This window comes from Hyla sarda, chromosome 2 (assembly GCF_029499605.1).
Source record: "Hyla sarda isolate aHylSar1 chromosome 2, aHylSar1.hap1, whole genome shotgun sequence".
Lineage (NCBI taxonomy): Eukaryota > Metazoa > Chordata > Amphibia > Anura > Hylidae > Hyla > Hyla sarda.
In genome coordinates, this window is record NC_079190.1 from 264,458,742 (window position 1) to 264,474,199 (window position 15,458).

A 15,458-nucleotide genomic window follows, 5' to 3' on the forward strand; every position below is an offset into this window, starting at 1 on the left:
AATCTTTGCAGATGATACTAAACTCTGTAAAGCGGTAAACACTATAGAGGACAGTGCACTGTTACAAATGGATCTGGATAGGTTGGAGGTTTGGGCTGGGAAGTGGCAGATGAGGTTCAACACTGATAAATGTAAGGTAATGCACACGGGGAAGAAAAAAAATGCGGGCTGGGATTATGTATTAAATTGGAGAACACTTGGGGCGACTGACATGGAAAAGGACTTAGGAGTCTTAGTTAACAGTAAATTTAGCTGTAGTGACCAGTGTCAGGCAGCTGCTGCCAAGGCAAATAAAATCATGGGGTGCATCATTAGGGGCATAGATGCCCATGACAAGGAAATAATTCTACCGCTGTACAAATCACTAGTCAGACCACACATAGAACTGGGCTCTGTACAGTACTGGGCACCAGTGTACAAGAAATATACAGTGGAGTGTGAAGAGGCTTCAAAGACGGGCAACCAGGGTACAACGGGGAATGGGAGGACTACAGTACCCAGAAAGATTATCAGAATTAGGGTTATTTAGTTTAGGGGAAAAAAAGGCTTGGGGGAAACCTAATAACTATGTATAAATATATCAGGGGACAGTACAGAGATCTCTCCCATGATCTATTTATACCCAGGATTGTATCTATAACTAGGGGGCAGCCTCTACGTCTAGAGGAAAGAAGATTTCTACACCAGCACAGACGGGGGTTCTTTACTGTAAGAGCAGTGAGACTGTGGAATACTCTGCCAGAGGAGGTGGTCATGGTGAACTCTGTAAAAGAATTAAAAAGGGGTCTGGATGCATTTTTGGAGAAAAATAACATTGCTGGTTAAGTATACTAGAATTATAGGGACAGAACGTTGATCCAGGGATTTATTCTGATGCCATATTTGGAGTCGGGAAGGAATTTTTACCTCTAGTATGAGGGTTTTTTGCCTTCCTCTAGATCAACTCAGTAGGGACTCATTAGGGTTATAGGTTGAACTTGATGGACTCTGGTCTTTTTTCAACCTTATGAACTATGTAACTATGTAAGAATGATTACCTTGCTCTCCTTTCGGAGAAGAAAAAGGGTGTGCAGAGGAAATGGATTGTGCTTGGAATTCATGCTGGCTTGAGGCAATGGATACACAAGAAATAAAAAAAATAAAAAAACCTGTTCAGCATAAAATTTATGTTAAAAAGTCCATTTTGTATCATATTTAAAATAGGTAGCCCAGCATTAGTGTTTACAAATGTATTATAATAGGGTTCTGGGTTTGCCACCAAAGACAAAAGGATCCATAATATTTTTGTGGGCCAATCTCCAAAGTTTTCTTTTCCGACATTGCACTTCTTCTAGAGCTGTGGTCTCCAAACGGTGGACCTCCAGCAGTTTCAAAACTAAAACTTCCAGCATGCCTAGACATCCATCGGCATGGAGTTGTAGTGTTGCAACATTTGGAGGTCCACAGTTTGGAGACACTGAGGGAGATTTATCAAAACCTGTCAAGAGGAAAAGTTTCCTAGTTGCCGATAGCATCCAATCAGATCACTTCTTTCATTTTTAACAAGGCCTCTGCAAAATTAAAGAAGCGATCTGATTGGTTGCTATGGGCAACTGAGCAACTTTTCCTTTGCACAGGTTTTGATAAATCTCCCCCACTATTCTAAAGAGAAGCCCTGCACATGATCTTACCCTTCAATAGCAGAGTTTCTGAACTATTCAGAGATAAGCGCCTCTCGTGAAGGCCTTATAGCACCTGAATGTATGTAAGAATGGCGTATTGCTGACCACGCTCAAGTCACTGTGTGTCATGCAACTCTCATGCAAAACAGCAATTGTGCAGAATTTAGTCATTGTGATTGAAGAATTCCCATGACAGGTTCAAGAGACTGAGGAAACATATATCTTACTGGATATTTTAAATGAATATGATGTGCCTATTGGGTTCAAATGAAACAATTGAAAATATTTAAGCCTAGTTTTCTTCTCTAACAATAGCAGTACAGAATTTTAATGGCAACCATATTGTTTTCTGGTAAGAATTATGTATTTTATCATACAGTTTGCCGACCTGAATATATGTTATCTCTGTGGTATCCCAGTACCGTATTATATACGTTACCTGTATAGAGGTCCCCATAGCCAGAGTCACTAGGACGTCGGGGTCTCTCTGTTGTAGATCTCCCCTTGTCACCTCACATTTAGTCTATAACTATATAGTCGTTCTCTTCAATATTAATATAAGCATAAGGATATATATGTATATATTTGGTTATCTACCTGTTCGGAGCATAGCAGGACCTGCGGGTCACGTGGTCAGGTTTAAACTCTATGGTTTTGCTACAGGACCTTTGGAGGTTCCCGTGACATGTTCACCCACAATGCACTGTAACGGTGAGTGACCAATCCAAAACGGCCTGCCCATATAAGGGACCCGGGCCATATTGATCCCTCTCTTGGGATGCTGACTCTGGAAGAGGTAGGACCTCCGCAGCTTACAAGACGATTTACTAGGCCTTGCGGCCTAGGCCTAAAGCATAGCGGACATACTAAGCAATTCCCCGCTACTCACCGCAAGATCACTGGACCTAATTACTCCCCTAAATTCAGTGGATCACTGCTATACAATCCTACAGAAGCTAAATTGGACTTACCTGATCCCAACCGACTGTCAATCGCTGCTCGAGTTTTATGTAAAGAGACTCTGTTATCTGGACTGTTACTGTTACTACATGCACAGAAACTCCTCAGTAAAAGTTCCTGCAAGTTTTCAGTTAACAGCGGTTGTGGACAATACTTTATTTCTGCATCACCTATTGCTCTTGGGAAGTGTGGCAATAGGCCTATCAAGAACACAGCATTTAACCCTCACCCTGGCATCACGAGTGACAAGGGATTAACAGCGCCCTTAACTATCCTGCACAGCAACACCCTAAATATCCTACACTCCCACAAGACAGTATCCTCTCATCCGCCACCACATCTCCATAGATCTAAGAAAAGTTGTCAGAATCCCCCCCCCCAAAGATTATATCTTTAAATCAGTTTTACGCATGCGCAGGACTGACTTACTCACATAGCGTATCCATCTTGTATTCTCCACAGAGCCTCCGTACAAACAGAGATCTCCTAAATCCCCTCCAGTCTTTTCCAGCAGGATCCAGTGAACTGTCACCCATACCATACACAGTATCCGGGACAATGTCCATTGAGTACAGTAATTATGTAAACTTTCTTTTTATCACCAAAGCAGTTTCTAGTGACCCTAACGTATGTAGCAGTATCAAAAACTCGTGTTTCTATACATTTTACTATTTTAAAGTATACCTGTTGTAAAAAATGTTTTTATATAATGTAGATAATACCATTATATGTATATTTGTAATATACAGTGTTTAAAAAGCTGTTGCCTGTGTGTTTCTATGAGGAGTCCAAGTACAGGAAGTGAAAGCAGGACAAGCAGCTCCTGGCTTGTCAATCATCCTGCTGAATGAGCCGGGAGCGTGTCATAGAGCCTCACTGCACAAGGCCCTGCTTGTCCTCAGTGTACAGATCTAGAGAAAGGAAGGAAGGCGCCTCATGTGCGGGATCAGTAGATCTTGCAGGTGGGGGTAGGGGAAGGTAATTCCCAAGCCGCTTACCAAAGTTGGTTGTGCGCCCACACACAACAAGGTTAGGAGCAGAAGAGATATGAAGGCGGGTCCACTGCAGCACTCCTGGATAGGTGTAGAATCAAAGGCGAATGACCAGGGAGTCAGGAGTTTGTCTGGCGCAGAGAGGAACCATCAGACAGCCAAGTAAAATCAATGGATTTATTAGATGCAACGCGTTTCGCTGCGCATGCCCTGCTTGTCCTCAGTGTACAGAGCCCTGTTTGTTCTCAGTGCACAGAACCCTGCTTGTTCTCAGTGCCAGAACCCTGCTTGTCCTCAGTTCACAGAGCCCTATTTGTCCTCAGTGTACAGAGCCCTGCTTGTCCTCACTGCACAGAGCCCTGCTTGTTCTCAGTGCACAGAACCCTGCTTGTCCTCAGTGCCAGAACACTGATTGTCCTCAGTGCACAGAGCCCTGCTTGTCCTCACTGCACAGAGCCCTGCTTGTCCTCAGTGTACAGAGACCTGCTTGTTCTCAGTGCACAGAACCCTGCTTGTCCTCAGTGCCAGGACCCTGCTTGTCCACAGTGCACAGAGCCCTGTTTGTCTTCAGTGTACAGAGCCCTGTTTGTCCTCAGCGTACAGAGCCCTGCTTGTCCTAACTGCACAGAACCCTGCTTGTCCTCAGTGTACAGAGCCCAGCTTGTCCTCAGTGTACAGAGCCCTGCTTGTTCTCAGTGCACAGAGCCCTGCTTGTCTTCAGTACACAGAGCCCTGCTTGTCCTCAGTGCACAGAGCCCTGCTTGTCCTCAGTACACAGAGCCCTGCTTGTCCTTAGTACACAGAGCCCTGCTTGTCTTCAGTGTACAGAGCCCAGCTTGTCCTCTATGTACAGAACCCTGCTTGTTCTCAGTACACAGAGCCCTGCTTGTCCTTAATACACAGAGCCCTGCTTGTCTTCAGTGCACAGAGCCCAGCTTGTCCTCAATACACAGAGTCCTGTTTGTCCTCAGTGTACAGAACCCTGCTTGTCCTCAGTACACAGAGTCCTGCTTGTCTTTAGTGCACAAAGCCCTGCTTATCCTAAGTGCACAGAGCCCTGTTTGTCTTCAGTGTACAGAGCCCTGTTTGTCCTCAGCGTACAGAGCCCTGCTTGTCCTAACTGCACAGAACCCTGCTTGTCCTCAGTGTACAGAGCCCAGCTTGTCCTCAGTGTACAGAGCCCTGCTTGTTCTCAGTGCACAGAGCCCTGCTTGTCTTCAGTACACAGAGCCCTGCTTGTCCTCAGTGCACAGAGCCCTGCTTGTCCTCAGTACACAGAGCCCTGCTTGTCCTTAGTACACAGAGCCCTGCTTGTCTTCAGTGTACAGAGCCCAGCTTGTCCTCTATGTACAGAACCCTGCTTGTTCTCAGTACACAGAGCCCTGCTTGTCCTTAATACACAGAGCCCTGCTTGTCTTCAGTGCACAGAGCCCAGCTTGTCCTCAATACACAGAGTCCTGTTTGTCCTCAGTGTACAGAACCCTGCTTGTCCTCAGTACACAGAGTCCTGCTTGTCTTTAGTGCACAAAGCCCTGCTTATCCTAAGTGCACAGAGCCCTGCTTGTCCTCAGTGTACAGAGCCCTGCTTGTCCTCGGTGTACAGAGCCCTGCTTGTCCTCAGTGTACAGGACCCTGCTTGTCCTCAGTGTACAGAGCCCTGCTTGTCCTCAGTGTACAGGGCCCTGCTTGTCTTCAGTGTACAGAGCCCTGCTTGTACTCAGTGTACAGGGCCCTGCTTGTCCTCAGTGTACAGAGCCCTACTTGTCCTCAGTGTACAGAGCCCTGCTTGTTCTCAGTGCCAGAACCCTGTGTGGTGTCCCGGTACTGCATCCTATACGGTACCTGTATATAGGTCCCCATAGCCAGAGTCCCTAGGACGTCGGGGTCCTTCTTGTCTAGTCCGCCCCTTGTCACCTCTCATCTAGGAATTACTAGATCTAACAGTTTATTCAGGATTTATATAAGTATAATTGTATAAATGTATATAATTGGTTAATTACCTGTACAGAGCGTAGAAGGACCTGCGGGTCACGTGATCAGGTAAACTCTATGGTTTTTGCTTAAGGACCTTTGGAGGTCCCTATGACGTATTGCACCCATCATTCCTTGTAAAGGTGAGTGATAGATATTCGGACCAATTAAAACAGCCCTGCCCATATATATATACTCTCATGTTCCTGGGCAGTGGTGAGAGAAGGATCTGCGCTGCTGTCATCAGTGAGTTTTAGGCCTGAGCCTTGCGGTGACAGCTGATCATTACCAAACCGTGAGTGTATCAATCCCTATGCACTCTGCAAGATCACTGCACCTTATCTATCCCCTAAATCCGGACGGATCTTCGCAATTAACCCTAAATTCAGAGACTTATAATCCAAGTCAAGGTCCGCAACAACTGTCAGTCACTGAAGTGTATAGAGACTGTTTGGATTAGACTGTTACTGCTCATTGGATGTATCACAAGCCTTTAAGTAAAGTTTATCCAAGTTCAAGTTCAACTACCTTGTGGACCTTCAGTTATTATTTGCATGCACCTATCGTTACTGGGAAGGGCGGCGATAGGCCGGAGAATTACCTCAGCATACTAGCCCTCAGCCTGGCGTCACAAACTATAGGGTTAACCTTAACCCCTGATATACTAAAGCAAAACCCTGACTACACTACCACTACCCCAGAGGCCTACCACACCTGCTTGTTCTCAGTGCCAGAACCCTGCTTGTCCTCAGTGCACAGAGCCCTGTTTGTCCTCAGTGTACAGAGTCCTGTTTGTCCTCAGTGTACAGAGCCCTGTTTGTCCCCACTGCACAGAGCCCTGCTTGTCCTCAGTGTACATAGCCCTGCTTGTCCTCAGTGCAGAGAGTCCTGCTTGTCCTCATTTACAGAGCCGTGCTTGTTCTCAGTGTACAGAGCCCTGCTTGTCCTTAGTGTACAGAGCCCTGCTTGTCCTCAGTGCACAGAGCCCTGCTTGTCCTCAGGTACAGAGCCGTGCTTGTTCTCAGTGTACAGAGCCCTGCTTGTCCTCAGTGTACAGAGCCCTGCTTGTCCTCAGTGTACAGTTCCCTGCGTGTCCTCACTGCATAGAGTCCTGTTTTTCCTCAGTGCACAGAGCTCTGCTTGTTCTCATTGCACAGAACCCTGCTTGTTCTCAGTGCACAGAGCCCTGCTTGTCCTCACTGCACAGAGCCCTGCTTGTCCTCAGTGTACAGAGCCCTGTTTGTTCTCAGTGCACAGAACCCTGCTTGTTCTCAGTGCCAGAACCCTGCTTGTCCTCAGTTCACAGAGCCCTATTTGTCCTCAGTGTACAGAGCCCTGCTTGTCCTCACTGCACAGAGCCCTGCTTGTTCTCAGTGCACAGAACCCTGCTTGTCCTCAGTGCCAGAACACTGCTTGTCCTCAGTGCACAGAGCCCTGCTTGTCCTCACTGCACAGAGCCCTGCTTGTCCTCAGTGTACAGAGACCTGCTTGTTCTCAGTGCACAGAACCCTGCTTGTCCTCAGTGCCAGGACCCTGCTTGTCCACAGTGCACAGAGCCCTGTTTGTCTTCAGTGTACAGAGCCCTGTTTGTCCTCAGCGTACAGAGCCCTGCTTGTCCTAACTGCACAGAACCCTGCTTGTCCTCAGTGTACAGAGCCCAGCTTGTCCTCAGTGTACAGATCCCTGCTTGTTCTCAGTGCACAGAGCCCTGCTTGTCTTCAGTACACAGAGCCCTGCTTGTCCTCAGTGCACAGAGCCCTGCTTGTCCTCAGTACACAGAGCCCTGCTTGTCCTTAGTACACAGAGCCCTGCTTGTCTTCAGTGTACAGAGCCCAGCTTGTCCTCTATGTACAGAACCCTGCTTGTTCTCAGTACACAGAGCCCTGCTTGTCCTTAATACACAGAGCCCTGCTTGTCTTCAGTGCACAGAGCCCAGCTTGTCCTCAATACACAGAGTCCTGTTTGTCCTCAGTGTACAGAACCCTGCTTGTCCTCAGTACACAGAGTCCTGCTTGTCTTTAGTGCACAAAGCCCTGCTTATCCTAAGTGCACAGAGCCCTGCTTGTCCTCAGTGTACAGAGCCCTGCTTGTCCTCGGTGTACAGAGCCCTGCTTGTCCTCAGTGTACAGGACCCTGCTTGTCCTCAGTGTACAGAGCCCTGCTTGTCCTCAGTGTACAGGGCCCTGCTTGTCTTCAGTGTACAGAGCCCTGCTTGTCCTCAGTGTACAGGGCCCTGCTTGTCCTCAGTGTACAGAGCCCTACTTGTCCTCAGTGTACAGAGCCCTGCTTGTTCTCAGTGCCAGAACCCTGTGTGGTGTCCCGGTACTGCATCCTGTACCTGTATATAGGTCCCCATAGCCAGAGTCCCTAGGACGTCGGGGTCCTTCTTGTCTAGTCCGCCCCTTGTCACCTCTCATCTAGGAATTACTAGATCTAACAGTTTATTCAGGATTTATATAAGTATAATTGTATAAATGTATATAATTGGTTAATTACCTGTACGGAGCGTAGAAGGACCTGCGGGTCACGTGATCAGGTAAACTCTATGGTTTTTGCTTAAGGACCTTTGGAGGTCCCTATGACGTATTGCACCCATCATTCCTTGTAACGGTGAGTGATAGATATTTGGACCAATTAAAACGGCCATGCCCATATAAGGGAGCAGGGTCCTGTACACTGAGGACAAGCAGGGCTCTGTACACCGAGGACAAGCAGGGCTCTGTACACTGAGGACAAGCAGGGCTCTGTGCACTTAGGATAAGCAGTGTACAGAGCCCTGCTTGTCCTCAGTGTACAGGGCCCTGCTTGTCCTCAGTGTACAGAGCCCTGCTTGTCCTCAGTGTACAGGGCCCTGCTTGTCCTCAGTGTACAGAGCCCTACTTGTCCTCAGTGTACAGAGCCTTCTTGTCCATCGTGCACAGAGCCCTCCTGCTTGTCCTCACTGCACAGAGCCCTGTTTGTCCTCTGTGTCAAGTCCCATGCAAGTATATGGGACTTCCAGTACCTTACTCCACAAGCTCCACTTTGCATCTCCTGGTGAATGTGTCAATCCGGCTTTCAAGCCACACCCTATCTCACAAAGACACTCCCACATGTCATGCCCCACCCCTTGTATTATCTACCGATTTTGTGCATCGGTCTGGCTTGCAAATCACGCCCAGTCCCAAAAAGCCACATCCCCTTCTGTTTTCAGCTTATAATACCTTCATCACAAATCAGTCCCCCCTGAGAACAGGTTATGAGGATGGGACATAAGGACGGGATATGAGGTTAGGATATGTGTGTGTGTGTGTGTGTGTATGTTCCAGCATCACTTCCAAACTGCTAAAGATATTAACATGAAACTTGGCACACATGTTACTTATATGTCAACAACAAACATAGGATAGGTAATTTAACCCAAACCCATCCCCATCTGTCAGAGTCAGGGTTTTTATTTAAAGTTCCATAAGTTCCATACAAGTCTATGGGAAATATATGTTACTGCATAACTTTCAAATAGCTGGAGATATTTTGATAATACTTGGTCACATGTTACTTATATGTCAAATACATTTTTTTAATAATAGTTAAATTAACCCCTAACTTTCCCCCATATGTGAAGGATGGGGTTTTTGATTCAAGCCCATTCAAGTGTATAAGACTTCTGGTGCCTTACTCCACAAGTTCCGCTCTGCACCTCCTGGTGAATGCATCAGTCTGGCTGGCAAGCCACACGCTCCCTGCATGCCATGTCCCATCTCCCAAAGACATGCCCACCTTTTAAGTCACACCCCTTTTATTTTCAGCTTACAACATCTTTACCACAACACAGCCCCACCTGAGGACAGGATATGAGGATTAGAAATGAGGATTAAATATGGGGACGGGATATGAGGACGGGATATGAGAACGAGATATGAGGACGGGATATGAGGATGGGATATGAGGAGGGGATATAAGGTCGGGATATGAGGACGAGATATGAGGTCGGGCTATGAGGATGGGATATGGGGACAGGATATGGGGACAGGATTTGAGGACAGGATATGGGGTCGGGATATAGGGATGGGCTATGAGAAGGTGATATGAGGAGGAGATATGAGGTTGGGATATAGGGACGGGATATGAGGTCGGGATATAAGGACGGGATATAGGGTCGGGATGTGGGGTCGAGATATGGAACAAAATATGAGGACAGGATGCAAGGTTGGAATATGAGGAGGGGATTTGGGGTCAAGATATGAGGAGGGGATATGGGGTAAGGAAAGTGTTACAACATAACCTTGTGTTACAACATAACTTCCAAACAGCTGGAGATATTTCAATAATACTCAGTCACATGTTACTTGTATGTCCACAAAAATATAGGATAGTAAATTTAACCTAATCTACCCCCCATTTGCAAGGGTCAGGGTTTTTGTTTAATGTCCAATGCAAATCTATGGGAAATGTATGTTCCAGCATAACTTCATATGGCTGGAGATATTAGGACGGGATATGGGAATGGAATATGAGGACAGGATATGAGGTTGTGATATGGGGATGGGATATGAGGTTGGGATATCATGTTGGGATATGAAGATATGATATGAAGACGGGACATGGGTTGAGGTTGAGATATTAGGCCTGGATCTAAGGTCGGAATGTGAGGAGGGGATTTGGGTCGGCATATGAGGAGGGAATATGGGGTCAGGATTTGAGGACAGCATTAGGGGACAAAAGCTTCCAAAGGCACCGGGTACACAGTAATATATATATATATATATATATATATATATATATATATATCTCAATGTGTGTGTGTGTGTATGTTCCATGGTCCATGATTAAGACTTGTTAACAAGTCGAAACGCGTTGGTGCGTTTCGTTTGTGCTTTTAGTCACCATTTTTCTTTCTATGTTGGATTTTAATAATATACATTAAAGCTACGAACTTTTATCCAGTTTTGGGAGCCGGATTTTCCTTACTCTTGTGCTCATAGTTAATTTAACCCTTAACTACCCCGATTTGTGAGGGTCGCGGTTTTTGTTTAAAGTCCCATGGGAAATGTATGTTCCCACATAACTTCCGTACTGCTGGAGATATTTCAATACCTGTGTTACGGGTAGGGATATGAGGTTGAGATAGGAGGTTGAGATAGGAGGTTGGAATAGGAGGTCGAGATAGGAGGACATCATATGAGGACGGGATATGAGGACGGGATAGGATGACGGGATAATAGGTCGGGATAGGAGGTCGGGATAGGAGGACGAAATAGGACGTGGAGATAGAAAGTCGGGATAGGAGGTCGGGATAGGAGGACGAGATAGGAGGACGGGATAAGAGGACGAGATAGGAGGTTGAGATAGGAGGACGGGATAGGAGGATGGGATAGGAGGTCTAGATAGGAGGTCGAGATAGGAGGTCGAGATAGGAGGTCGAGATAGGAGGTTGAAATAGGAGGACGGGATAGGAGGTCGGGATAGGAGGTCGGGATAGGAGGTCGGGATAGGAGGTCAAGATAGGAGGTTGAGATAGGAGGTCAAAATAGGAGGACGGGAAAGGAGGACAGGATAGGAGGACGGGATAGGAGGTCAGGATAGGAGGTCGAGATAGGAGGACGGGATAGGAGGTCGAGATAGGATGTCGAGATAGGAGGACGGCGATAGGAGGACGGGATAGGACGGGATAGGAGGACGGGATAGGAGGTCGGGATAGGAGGTCGGGATAGGAGGTCGGGATAGGAGGTCGAGATAGGAGGTCGAGATAAGAGGACAGGATAGGAGGACGGGATAGGAGGTTGGGATGGGAGGTCGGGATAGGAGGACGGGATAGGAGGACGGGATAGGAGGTCAGGATAGGAGGTCGGGTTAGGAGGTCGGGATATGAGAATGGGATATGGGTTTGGGATATGAAAACAGTATATGAGGACGGGATATGAAGTCAAAAACGTCCTGCTTTGTTTATTTTCCCCCACATCAAGAATTAGTCAGATCGTCTATATATATAAAACTCAATGGCCCTCATTTACTAAGAAAATCGGGTTGTAAGTCTATGTTGCTTTCTTACCCGACTGCTTTTTTCCCCTGGTATTTATTATTATGTCGCATCCTGTTTGTCGCACGTGGGTTTTGTTGGTTTTGGTTTCCAACTCCTCTGAGCTGTCGGGAAAAAATCCACAACAATTCAACAAATTCGGGTTGGAAACCTTAATAAATACGTGGGAAAGCTCAGAAATGTCGGGTTACGCCCCTTTTTCGGGTTTGGGAGAATCCACATCAGGTCCGTCGGGAAAAAATGTCGCATCGTGTCGCAGACTGGCGCACGATGTCTGCGACATGGCGCAGACAAAGATGCGACAAAAGAACCCGACAAAAGAGGTCGGGTTTAGAATAGTAAATGAGGGCCAAGGTGTGTATGCATGGGTGTGTATGTTCCATCATCACGTCCAAACGGCTAAAGATATTAACATGAAACTTGTCACAAATGTTACTTATATGTCAACAACAAACATAGGATAGGTAATTTAACCCTTACTCACCCCCATTTGCCAGGGTCGGGGTTTTTGTTTAACCCCTTAAGGACCAGGCCCATTTTGGCCTTAAGGACCAGACCAATTTTATTTTTGCATTTTCATTTTTTCCTCATCGCCTTCAAAAAATCATAACTCTCATATTTCCATCCACAGACCCATATGAGGGCTTGTTTTTTGTGTCACCAATTGTACTTTGTAATAACATCACTTATTTTGCCATAAAATGTACGGCGCAACCAAACAAATATTATTTATGTGGGAAAATTGAAAATAAACTTGCAATTTAGCAAATTTTGGAAGGCTTTGTTTTCACGCTTTACATTTTCTGGTAAAAATGACATGTTTTCTTTATTCTGTGGGTTAATACGATTAAAATGATACCCATGTTATATGCTTTTCTATAATTGTGCCGCATAAAAAAAAAAATCTCAAACCATTTTAACAAAATTTTGTTAAATTGTTTGAAATTGCCCTATTTTGACCACCTATAACTTTCTAATTTTTCCATATATGGGGTGGTATGAGGGCTCATTTTTTGCGCCATGGTCTGTAGTTTTTATAAGTACCACAATTGCTTAGGTTTTACTTTTTATTAATTTTTTATTCATTTTTGTTTTTGGAATAAAATGTGACAAAAAGCAGCAATTTTGGATTTTTTTATTTTTTACGTTTACACCGTTCACCGTACGGGATAATTAACATTATATTATAATAGTTCAGACTTTCACACACGCAGTTATACCAAATATTTTTGGGGGTAAATGGGAAAAACAGACGTTTTACTTTTTTATTGGGGGAGGGGATTTTTTAAATTTTTTTACTTTTTTATTTTACATTTTTTTACTTTTTTTTTTTTTTTACACTTTTTATGTCCCCATAGGGGAGTATTCATAGCAATCATTTGCTTGCTAATACTGTTCAGTGCTATGAATAGGACATAGCACTGCTCAGTATTATCGGTCATCTTCTGCTCTGGTCTGCTCGATCTCAGACCAGAGCAGAAGACCCCTGGGAGACAGCTGGAGCCAGGTGAGGGGACCTCCGGCCGCCATGCTGGATGATCGGATCCCCGTGGCAGCGCTGCGGGCGATCCGATCATCCATGCAAAGTACCGCACTGCTGCAGATGCCGTGATCTGTATTAATCACGGCATCTGAGGGGTTAATGGCGGACATCCATGCGATCGCGGATGTCGGCCATTACCGGCGGTTTCCTAGCTGCTGATAGCAGTGATCATGGCAGCGTTTAAATGTACGTCATGGTGCGTTAAGTACCACGTTACCATGACGTACATTTACGTCCATTGTCGTTAAGGGGTTTAAGTCCCATACAAGTCTATGGGAAATATATGTTACTGCATAGCTTCCAAACAGCTGGAGATATTTCGATGTTACTTATATGTCCACTTAAAATATAGGATAGTTAATTTCACCCTTAACTACCCCCATTTGTGATGGTCGGGGTTTCTGTTTAAAGTCCCATGCAAATCAATGGGAAATGTATGTTCCCACATAACTTCTGTACGGCTGGAGATATTTCAATAACTGGTACACATATTACGGGGTGGGATATGAGGTCGGGATATGAGGTCGGGATAGGAGGTTGGGATAGGTCAGGATAGGAGGTCGGGATAGGAGGTCGAGATAAGAGGACAGGATAGTAGGACGGGATAGGAGGTCGGGGTAGGAGGTCGAGATAGGAGGTCAAGATAGGAGGACGGGATATGAGGACAGGATATGAGGATGGGATAGGAGGTCGGGATAGGAGGTTGGGATAAGAGGTCGGGATAGGAGGATGGGATAGGAGGTCGCGATAGGAGATCGGTATATATGAGAACAGCATATGGGGTTGGGATATGACAACAATATATCAGGACGGGATATGAAGTCAAAAGCTTCCTCCAGGTACTCAGCTTCCGCCAGGTACTCAGCTAGTATATATGCTCAATGGGGGAGATTCATCAAAACCAGTGTAGAGGAAGAGTTGTGCATTTGCCCATAGCAACTAATCAGATTGCTTCTTTCATTTTTGAAAAGGCCTATGAAAAATGAAAGAAGCGATCTGATTGGTTTCTATGAGCAACTCAGAAACTTTTCCTCTGGACAGGTTTTGATAAATCTCCCTCTATGTGTGTATGTATGTATGTATGTGTGTATGCTCCAGCATCACTTCCAAACAGCTGAAGATATTTTGATAAAACTTGGTACACATGTCAACTACAAACACAGGATAGGTAAATAACCCTTACCCACCCCCATTTGCAAGGGTCAGAGTTTTTGTTTAAAGTCCCATGCAAGTCTATGGGAAATATATGTTCTAACATAACTTCCAAATGGCTGGAGATATTTTGATGAAACTTAGTACACATTTTACTTTTATCTCGAATAAAAATATATGATAGTTAAATTAACCCTAACCTACCCCCTTACGTGAAGGATGGGTTTTTTGTCTTAAGTCCAATGCAAGAATATGGGACTTCCAGTACCTTACTCCACAAGCTCCGCTCTGCATCTCCTGGTCAGTACATCAGTCCTGGCACACCCCATCTCACAAAGCCACACCCACAATTTAAGCCACACCCCTTTTATTTTCTACCCCTTTTGTGCATTGGTCTGGCTTGCAAGTCATGCCCACTTCCACAAAACCACGTCTCTTTCTATTTTCACCCTACAATCTCTCTCTTTATCACAGCTCAGCCCCACCTGAGGACAGGATATGAGCATGAGGCATGAGGACAGGATATGAAGACGGAACATGAGGTCGGCATATGAGGACGGGATATGAGGATGAGGACAAAATATGAGGACAGGATATGAGGAAGATATATAAGGACGGGATGTGAGGTCGGGATATAAGGACGGGATATGAGGTCGGGATATAAGGACAGGGTATGAAGACAGGGTATGAGGTTGGGAAATGAGGTCAGGATATGAGGATAGGATATGAGGACAGGATATGAGGATGGGATATGAGGTCGGATATGAGAACGGGATATGTGGTTGGAATATGAGGTCTGGATATGAAGTCTGGATATGAAGACGGGATATGAAGATGGGATATGAGGACTGGATATGAGAATGGGATATGAGGACAAAATATGAGGACGGGATATGAGGCCGATATATAAGGTCAGGATATGAGGACAGGATATGAGGACGGGACATGATGACGGGATATGATGACAGGATATGAGGTTGGGATATAAGGATGGGATATGAGGATGGGATATGAGGTTGGGATATGAGGACGAGTTGCTTTTCCTCCCCCACAATGATTAGGTAGGAAAAGCCAGGCAACGCCGGGTATTCAGCTAGTCTATCATAAAAACAGGAAAAAAAATCATATAAATGTAACATAAAACTAAAATTAGGAAAGTA